Here is a 9,815-nt window from a genome sequence, read left to right as displayed (position 1 = left end):
GGGAACCAAATAGAAATTCTATACTTGAAAAGTACAACTTAAATAAAAAATTAATACAGGATTAACAGCAGATTTTATCAGGCAGAAAAAATAAACAACGAACTTGAAGATAGGTCACTTGATATTATCCACTCTGGGACACAGAAAGATAAAATAATGACGAAAAATGAACACAGCATCAGAGACTTGTAGAACACTATTAAGTCTGGAAAAATACAAATAATAGAAGTCCCAAAATGAAAGAAAATAAAGAAAAGCTCAGAAATAATATTTAAATAACAGCTAAAAATGTTCCAAATCTGATTTTTAAGAATTAGTCTACACATCTAAAAAGCTCAATAAACTCTGAGTATGGTAAACTCAAAGACAGCCTCACCTAGATACATTATAAGCAAACTTGAAAGTCAGACAATGAGAGAATATTCAAAGTAGTAAGAAAAGTTACTCATCGTGTACAAAGCATCCTAAATAACATGAACAGCTGATTTCTTACCAGACACCATGGAGGATGTAGCATGACATATTCAAAGTACTGAAAGAAAAGAAAAATAACTATCAGCCAAAACATTGTTATTGTTATTATTATTATTATACTTTAAGTTCTAGGGTACATGTGCACAATATGCAGGTTTGTTACATATGTATACATGTGCCATGTTGGTGTGCTGCACCCATTAACTCGTCATTTACATTAGGTGTATGTCCTAATGCTATCCCTCCCCCCATCCCATGTCAGGTCCCAGTGTGTGATGTTCCCCACCCTGTGTCCAAGTGTTCTCATTGTTCAGTTCCCACCTATGAGTGAGAACATGTGGTATTTGGTTTTCTGTCCTTGTGATAGTTTGCTCAGAATGATGGTTTCCAGCTTCATCCATGTCCCTACAAAGGACATGAATTCATCCTTTATTATGGCTGCATAGTATGCTGTGGTGCATATGTGCCACATTTTCTTAATCCAGTCTATCATTGATGGACATTTGGGTTGGTTCCAAGTCTTTGCTATTATGAATAGTGCCACAGTAAACATATGTGTGCATGTGTCTTTATAGCAGCAAGATTTATAATCCTTTGGGTATATACCAAGTAATGGGATGGCTGGGTCAAATGGTATTTCTAGTTCTAGATCCTTCAGGAATCGCCACACTGACTTCCACAATGGTTGAACTAGTTTACAGTCCCACCAACAGTGTAAAAGTGTTCCTATTTCTCCACATCCTCTCCAGCACCTGTCGTTTCCTGACTTTTGAATGCTGGCCATTCTAACTGGTGTGAGATGGTATCTCATTGTGGTTTTGATCTGCATTTCTCTGATGGCCAGTGATGATGAGCATTTTTTCATGTGTCTGTTGGCTGCAAAAATATTTTCTTTTGAGAAGTGTCTGTTCATATTCTTTACCCACTTTTTGATGGGGTTGTTTGATTTTTTCTTGTAAATTTGTTTAACTTCTTTGAAGATTCTAGATATTAGCCCTTTGTCAGATGGGTAGATTGTAAAAATTTTCTCCCATACTGTAGGTTGTCTGTTCACTCTGATGGTAGTTTCTTTTGCTGTGCAGAAGCTCTTTAGTTTAATTAGATCCCATTTGTCAATTTTGGCTTTTGTTGCTGTTGCTTTTGGTGTTTTAGTCATGAAGCCCTTGCCCATGCCTATGTCCTGAATGGTATTGCCTAGGTTTTCTTCTAGGGTTTTTATGGTATTAGGTCTAATATTTAAGTCTTTAATCCATCTTGAATTAATTTTTGTGTAAGGTGTAAGGAAGGGATCCAGTTTCAGCTTTCTACATATGGCTAGCCAGTTTTCCCAGCACCATTTATTAAATAGGGAATCCTTTCACCATTTCTTGGTTTTGTCAGGTTTGTCAAAGATCAGATAGTTGTAGATGTGTGGTATTATTTCTGAGGGCTCTGTTCTGCTCCATTGGTCTGTATCTCTGTTTTGGACCAGTACCATGCTCTTTTGGTTACTGTAGCCTTGTAATATAGTTGGAAGTCAGGTAGCGTGATGCCTCCAGCTTTGTTCTTTGGCTTAGGATTGACTTGGCAATGCGGGCTCTTTTTTGGTTCCTGATAAACTTTAAAATAGTTTTTTCCAATTATGTGAAGAAAGTCATTGGTAGCTTGATGGGGATGGCATTGAATCTGTAAATTACCTTGGGCAGTATGGCCATTTTCGCGATATTGATTCTTCCTATGCATGAGCATGGAATATTCTTCCATCTGTTTGTGTCCTCTTTTATTTCGTTGAGCAGTGGTTTGTAGTTCTTCTTAAAGAGGTCCTTCACATCCCTTGTAATTTGGATTCCTAGGTATTTTATTCTCTTTGAAGCAATTGTGAATGGGAGTTCACTCATGATTTGGCTCTTTGTCTGTTACTGATGTATAGGAAGGCTTGTGATTTTTGCACATTGATTTTGTATCCTGAGACTTTGCTGAAGTTGCTTATCAGCTTAAGGATATTTTGGGCTGAGACAATGGGGTTTTCTAAATATACAATCATGTCATCTGCAAACAGGGACAATTTGACTTCCTCTTTTCCTAATTGAATATCCTTTATTTCTTTCTCCTGCCTGATTGCCCTGGTCAGAACTTCCAACACTATGTTGAATAGGAGTGATGAGAGAGGGCATCCCTGTCTTGTGCCAGTTTTCAAAGGGAATGCTTCCAGTTTTTGCCCATTCAGTATGATATTGGCTGTGGGTTTGTCATAAATAGCTCCTATTATTTAGAGGTATATCCCATCAATACCTAATTTATTGAGAGTTTTTTGCATGAAGGGCTGCTGAATTTTGTCAAAGGCCTTTTCTGCATCTATGGAGATAATCAAGTGGTTTTTGTCTTTGGTTCTGTATATATGCTGGATTACGTTTATTGATTTGCATATGTTGAACCAGCCCTGCATCCCAGGGATGAAGTCCACTTGATCGTGGTGGATAAGCTTGTGTGTGCTTCAGCTCACAGTCGGTGACTGACAAGCCCCAGTGAGATGAACCTAGTACCTCAGTTGGAAATGCAGAAATTGTCTTCTGCATCGCTTATGCTGGGAGCTGTATACTGGAGCTGTTCCTTTTCGGCCATCTTGGAGGGTTTCTGCCAAAACATTTTTTGAGAAATGTAAAAGAAACTATTTTCAGATAAACAAAAATTGAGACAATTTTCTGCTGTAAGACCTGCCTTACAAGAAATACTGAAAGAAATCCTCTAAGCTGAAATGAAGAACACTAGGAAGTAACTCATATTTACATGAAGAAACAAAGAGTACTGGTAAAGGCAAGTACATAGGTGAATATAACAGACAATGTAAACTTATTTTTTGTACTTTTTTGTACTATATTATTTAATGTCTTTTTTTGGTCTTACATTACTTAAAAGACAATTGTATAAGGCAACCATTATAACTCTAAGTTGATGGGAACACAACATATAAACATATAATTTGTGAAAATAATAACATTAAAGGAGGCAGGAAAATAAAATTATAGAGAAGCAGAATTTTTATGTTACTTAAATTAAGTTACTGTTAATAAGATCTAGATTTTCATAAATAAAGAAATTAATGGTTATTCCCAGGGCAATCACTATAAAGATAATTCAAAAACTAGAGTAAAGGAAATGGCAAAGCAATTAAAAATGGTGTAGTGGTATAGTGAAAAGTATTTAATATAAAAAGGGGCAGTAATGGAAGAATTGAGAAACAAAAATCATGCAGGACAAATGGTAAAATTGCAGACACAAGTCTTAACTAATCAATTATTACACTAAATATAAATCAATTAACTGTCTAATTATTAATAAAATGAAGCGATTGGCTGAATAAGAAACACATTCTCCAACTATATGCTACATATAAAAGACATACTTAAGATTAAAAAGACACAGGCCGAGTGTGGTGGCTCACGCCTGTAATCCCAGCACTTTGGGAGGCCAAGGCAGGTGGATCACGAGGTCAGGAGATCGAGACCATCCTGACCAACACAGTGAAACCCCGTCTCTACTAAAAAATATACAAAAAATTAGCTGGGCATGGTGGCGGGCGCCTGTAGTCCCAGCTGCTCAGGAGGCTGAGGCAGGAGAATGGCATGAACCTGGGAGGCAGGCTTGCAGTGAGCCCAGATTGCACCACTGCACTCCAGCCTGGGTGACAGAGCAAGACTGTCAAAAAAAAAAAAAAAAAGATTAAAAGACACACAAACATTTAAAATAAAATAATGGAAAAATACAGTCTATACAAATGATAACCAAAAGAAAGTTGGAGTGCCTAGACTAATAGAAGACAAAATAGACTTTAAGAAAAAAGTTGTTAGTAGAGATAAAAAGGATATTTTATACAGATAAAACAGTCAATACACTAAGAATTTATACCAATTATAAATGTATATGCATCGAACAGCATAGCCTCAAAAGACATAAGAGATAGAAATTTAAAAATAACAGTTAGAGAATTCAGTACTCCACTTTCAGTAATGACTAGAACAACTAGAAAGATCAGCAGAGAAATAGATTTGAACAATACTATAAACCAACTAGACCTAGTAGACACATATAGAATATTCCAACCAACAACAGTAGAATTCACATTCTTTGCAGGTCCACAGTGAACATGTCCAGAAGAGCATTACTGGAACAGAAGAACATTATTTCATATTGGAAATAATTATTGAAACAGAACAGCATTATTTCATATTTCAAATACGAGAAAAAACCAGAACATCTATCAGCTGATGAATGAATGAACAAAATGTGGTATATACATGTAATGGGATATTATTCAGTTATAAAAAATAAAGTACTGATACATACTACAACATGAATAAACCTTGAAAACGTTATGCTTAGTGAAAGAAGCCAGATATTTTGTATAATTTTATTTATATAAAATGTACAGAATAGGGCCGGACACAGTGGCTCATGCATGCAATCCCAGCACTTTGGGAGGCTGAGATGGGTTTGTCACCTGAGTTCAGGAGTTCAAGACCAGCCTGACCAACATGGAGAAACCCTGTCTCTACTAAAAATACAAAATTAGCCATGAGTGCTGGCGCATGTCTGTAGTCCTAGCTACTTGGGAGGCTGAGGCATGAGAATCACTTGAACCCGGGAAGCGGAGGTTGCGGTGAGCTGATATCACGCCATTGCACTCCAGCCTGGGCTACAAAAGTGAAACTCTGTCTCAATAAATAAATAACGTACAGAATAGACAAATCTACAGACATAGAAATAGTTCTTTTTCAGGTGATGAATATGTTCTCAGATTAGATAGTGGTGCTAGTTGTACAACATATGAATATACTAAAACCTACTGAATTGTACATTCTAAAGGAGTGAATTTTATGGTATGTGAATTATGTATCTTTTTTAAAAAGGAAAGAAGCAGTATTCTAGAACTAGTTTATCATCTAAAACTTGATGCAATAGCACCACAAGGTATACTGGCTAGTGCTTAAAGGCTTTTCAGATCACAATTTATATGGGCTAGCCTTAGATGGTGTTACTACTCCATTAAGAGTTCTAGGATGTCCGACACCTAACACAAATCAACATTGTTTAAAATATTTGTTAATGGGAACATAAAGTCATAGCGTAACAGACAGACAGAGTATTCAAGATATTAGAATTATAATCCATATAAAAAGACAACTCTAAATTTTAATGTTAATGTCATATTAAATTTATATCACATTGAATTTATAAAGCTACGTTATTCAGTATAAACTCTTCTCTTTTAGTAGAGCTTCCATTACAGAATAAAACAGAAAGGCACTATAATGTATGGAAAGGACTAAGAAAACTAGAGTATTTAAGTAAAACTCTATAATCTTAAGTAAGTTGTTTAACCTCTCCTAGCATCAGATTCTGTGTAAATTGCTCTATTCTCCAGTTTTATATTATGAACAAATAAGGTGACATATATAAAAGTACTTTGTAAAATGGGAGGTCAATTTTTTAAAAATTTATTATTGTATCACACATGCAGGTTATTAATAAATTAGCTTTCATGTTACCCTCAGTGATGGGTCAAGTATACTACAGGTCTCTCTCCCTTTGAGATTTATAAATTAAATACAAAATGTAATTCCAGACCTTCAGGTGTTTTTAATCTGACAAAACGTGTCATTCTGGTTTTGCTAATGAGTGCAAGTATTCCATCATTTGTTTGCTTTCTGGATTGCTTTAATAATTTTTCACCAGTTTGCTCTATTTTTCTGCTTATTTGCATACCTGAAAATGCTTGATGGGATGCCAAACATTGCAATTTTTGCTTATTGGGTGTAAGATACATTTATATTACTAGAAATATTTTTGAGTTTGTTCTGGAACATAGTTGATTAACTTGGAAACAGTTTGATCCCTGTGTATCTTGCTTTTAAACTATTTGCACTGGACTGGAACAAAGTGTCGCAAAAGCCTGTTTCACATGCCCTCTGATGGCCTGTGAATTTTCCCATTTCTCACTCTAGCTGATAGAAACAGGGACTATTAGTGCATGTTCCAGAGATTTTTACTCTAATCCTTTGGATGGTTCTTTTCCCCAGTCTTGGATCACTTTCTCACGTGCTTGTGTTTATCAGTTTACATCTAAAGGCTGGTGGTGGACTGTCTCCGGATGGCTAGAGTTCTTTCTCTGCTAGCTTTTTGCTCTCTTTTCCTTTTCCTACAAATGCCTGCTCACTCTGGCTCACTCAGAATCCCAGCTCTGTCTTGTCACCTGTGAGAGATGGCTAGGATCTGCTTAGCTTCTCCCTCCCTACATTTGCAGACTGCAAACTTTCTGCATGTGGCAAGACTGGGCAGTTGCAAAGTTGATCATGTTTGCTTCCCGTTGCTCTGAGATCACTCTCTTTCATTGTCTGATTTCCAATGTCTTGAGACACGTTCAGATGGGAGACTAAATGCTTTCCCTATTACTTCTTCTTGGCTGGAAACAACAGTACTTCGATATTAATGTTTTCATTTTGTTGGTTTTATGGCCTGTTTGTATCTAATTTGTCATTTTAATTATATGGTTATGTAATGCCTATGAGCATAAGGAATGTATCAATGCTTTAATGTTTTTGACAAACCTAATACAATAAAGTTACCCACAGGATAGGAGTGGGGGGAGGAAGGTATTGTTTTCCTTAAAAGGTGTCTATATATTACTCAAATTGTGCAGCACTGTTCTAGTTTGAAGCAGAATATGGTCTCAGTGTGTTTTAGCCTTGAATGACCTTTTGTTTTTAAAATGACTCTTTTTCTTTTCGTCTTTGGTATTTACCTTGGAATACCTTCCTACAATATTTTACTTTTGTGGCTCTCATGATACAGACATGGACTTTTCTCTCTCTGGTATATACCATCTATAAATCCTAGGATTTTTTACTCATAGAAGCTGGGCATTAAGAGTACATACCAGATTTAATAGATAGTGAAAATTCTGGGATGATTGATGATATTCAGAAACAGAAGAACTTGGATGTGTAGAAAAAACATCAATATCAGGAAAGCAGGGAAGCCCCAGTGAAGACCTCACACTTAATTTTTTTATTCCTGCTCCTCACCCTTGGTAGTTTTCATGGCACCTGCAGGTGGTGAAAAAGAAGAAAGATAGATGAAATATTTAATCATCAAAGCTTATAAAACTTATGTGAAAGTTTGCTTCACTGATTCAGGCTTAAGACAGAATATTATCTACTTCAATTAGACTGGAATACCCATGAGGGCAGTAACCACATATATCTTGTTTGCAGTTGATTCCAACACTAAGAACAATGCCCAGAACAATTGTTCAGTAAAGACTGTATTTATTTATCTCATTATTTCTAGTATATTCAGCATATGAGGGTAAGAGGCGGAAGATCAAGATATCGGTATCTGTAAAGCACAGCTGTAGTAACTGGCAGATGTAGTAACTGAACTCTAATTCACTACAGTTGCTTACATTAACTATTGGAAGACATAGACTAGAACTTCTAGGAGCAAATAAATCATCTGTCTCTATTTCTTATTACATTCTTAGAGCCTAGCACATGTACAACACATACATAATACACACTCAACAGCAATGAAAAAGAGGTTATGTAAAATATGAGATGGCAATGAACTGTCACTCATTCTGTAGGGTGGCCGAGGAAGCTGTCCTTTAGTGTGAGGTATCAGAGAGATTCGAGTAGGACAGTCTAGAATGGAAATCAGACATAGGATGTTTGGAGCCAAATAGAGTTGTGGTAGAACAGGGGAGAGAACCATTTTATCATTTACGTAGGTAGTGTTTATCTAACCCAACGCTTGTTTTTATTTAACTTTATCCAGTATGCTCTTCATCATCCTATACATTCCTTGAAATACATTTAATTTAAATTCTGCCCTTTAAAGTGCTCGTTATTCTCTATAATGATTGAAAAAGTGACCTTGAATAAGCCACTTAAATTTTTGATGCCTTATGTAGGTGTCTCCTATTTTGCTTACTAGGATTGTATGAGTATTAATATTTGAGATGCTCTAGCTGGCATTTGGTCTGGCCAAAAAGCCAAAATGGCTTTCATAGTTGATTAAATTCCAGCGACAGTCACAGTAAGGAGAAGGAAAAAGGGATGCAAACAGTGCAGCAGTAGAATTTCAGGAGAGAAAATGACAAGTCAAAAATTATGTTAAATTATAAAAGATGTTTTGGAAAGAATAGGATCAGCTCCTCCATCTCTATTACCATTTACTAATTCATTAATTCATTGATTCAACAAATACTTGAATTTATGCTCTGTGCCAGGTACTTTTCAAGGTAACTTGTCACATCAGTGACCAAACGATTCCAGCTGTCATTGTTCCTCCTTACATTTTATTAGGAATGGGAGCAGACAGAATTGAAGACAGAAAATGAGCAGGAGGCATAGTAAATAAGTTATATAGTACAATTTTGTACAGTGATACATGCTCTGAGAAAAAGAAAAATGGTGGAGCCCAGTAAAAGAGTTTAAAGGATGGTAAATGAGGGATCTGCTGAGTGCAGTTTCAGTTGGTGAGATTTGACCAAAGACTTAAAGAAACTGAGGAAGGTAGCCACAGAGATGTCTCTGGGAAGGCCTGCTAGGTTGAAACAACAGCTAAAACCAAACTCCAAGCCTGGAATGCCCCCATTGCATTTTTATGTCCCAGTGAGACTTACACAGAATGATTAACATGGACAAGAATTGAAGACAGAGAGAAAACAGAGGGACATATTATGGGCAGACTTTTAGGTCATTGATTGTGGCTTTTACCCTACACAGAATGAGCAACAATGCATGTAGTTGAGCAGAGGAGTGAGCTGATCTGATTTTGGTTTTGAAAATTTACTCAGACTGTAGTGTTGAGAATAGACCATGCAGTAGGTGGGGCAAAAGTAAAAGCAAGTACATCTTTTAGAAAGCTTTTACAGTAATTCATGTGAGATGCAATGGTTTGGGCCAGACTGGTAGTAATGCGGATGGTAAAAAATCATTAGATTGCAGATATATCTTAAAGGTTATTAAAGGTTATTAGCCTTTATGGCAGAATTGGCAAATATTAATAGATTAGGTAGAGGCTGTAAATAGAGTCAGAGATGATTCTCAGGTTATTGATCTGAGCATCTATAGGGATGGAGTTGCCATTAACCAAGAAGAGAAACGCTGCAGATAGAGAAGCGTTAGATTATTGTTACTATCTAAATTATCTGACCATCTCGAGTTTTGCCTCCTTTCAGCTCTCAACTTTTTAAACAGAAAACCTGACTGAGTCCTAAGCTAATTAAAAAAATTCATTAGATCACCATCTCTTTTAGGATAAAGTCCAAACTTCTTGACCTGATTTCATTTTTTTATGTT

The sequence above is a fragment of the Nomascus leucogenys genome, chromosome 20 (assembly GCF_006542625.1).
Source record: "Nomascus leucogenys isolate Asia chromosome 20, Asia_NLE_v1, whole genome shotgun sequence".
Taxonomy (NCBI): domain Eukaryota; kingdom Metazoa; phylum Chordata; class Mammalia; order Primates; family Hylobatidae; genus Nomascus; species Nomascus leucogenys.
Note: the sequence above shows the minus strand (reverse complement) of the source record.